The sequence below is a fragment of the Eleutherodactylus coqui genome, unplaced genomic scaffold, assembly GCF_035609145.1.
Source record: "Eleutherodactylus coqui strain aEleCoq1 unplaced genomic scaffold, aEleCoq1.hap1 HAP1_SCAFFOLD_42, whole genome shotgun sequence".
NCBI lineage: Eukaryota > Metazoa > Chordata > Amphibia > Anura > Eleutherodactylidae > Eleutherodactylus > Eleutherodactylus coqui.
Window position 1 is genome coordinate 182868 of NW_027101829.1, and position 546 is coordinate 183413.

A 546-nucleotide genomic window follows, 5' to 3' on the forward strand; every position below is an offset into this window, starting at 1 on the left:
AGGCGGGGAGCTCAAGCTTATTGCTTTTTCAAACACGGTCTACACCTCTCAGGTGCCGAGTTACAGGACGGTGAAAACAGTGAGTTTGTGTTAGACGCGAATCGTGCTCTGATTCATGCTCTAGGCTGGGAGCGCAAGCGTAATGCTTTTTCAAACACGGTCTACACCTCTCAGGTGCCGAGTTACAGGACAGTGAAAACAATGAGTTTGTGTTAGACGCGAATCGTGCTCTGATTCATGCTCTAGGCTGGGAGCTCAAGCTTATTGCTTTTTCAAACACGGTCTACACCTCTCAGGTGCCGAGTTACAGGACGGTGAAAACCGTGAGTTTGTGTTAGACGCGAATCGTGCTCTGTTTCATGCTTTAGGCTGGGAGCTCAAGCTTATTGCTTTTTCAAATAAGGGAGATTTCCATCTCCCTTATTTGCATATTACCCAGAGGAGCGTGCGTGGCCATTTGAGTCTCCTCACTTATTTATAGTATATAGTTGCTCTCCCTAAGGAGAAAAGAGCGTTTCTGACCCCTGTCCCAGGCCTCTCACTAGC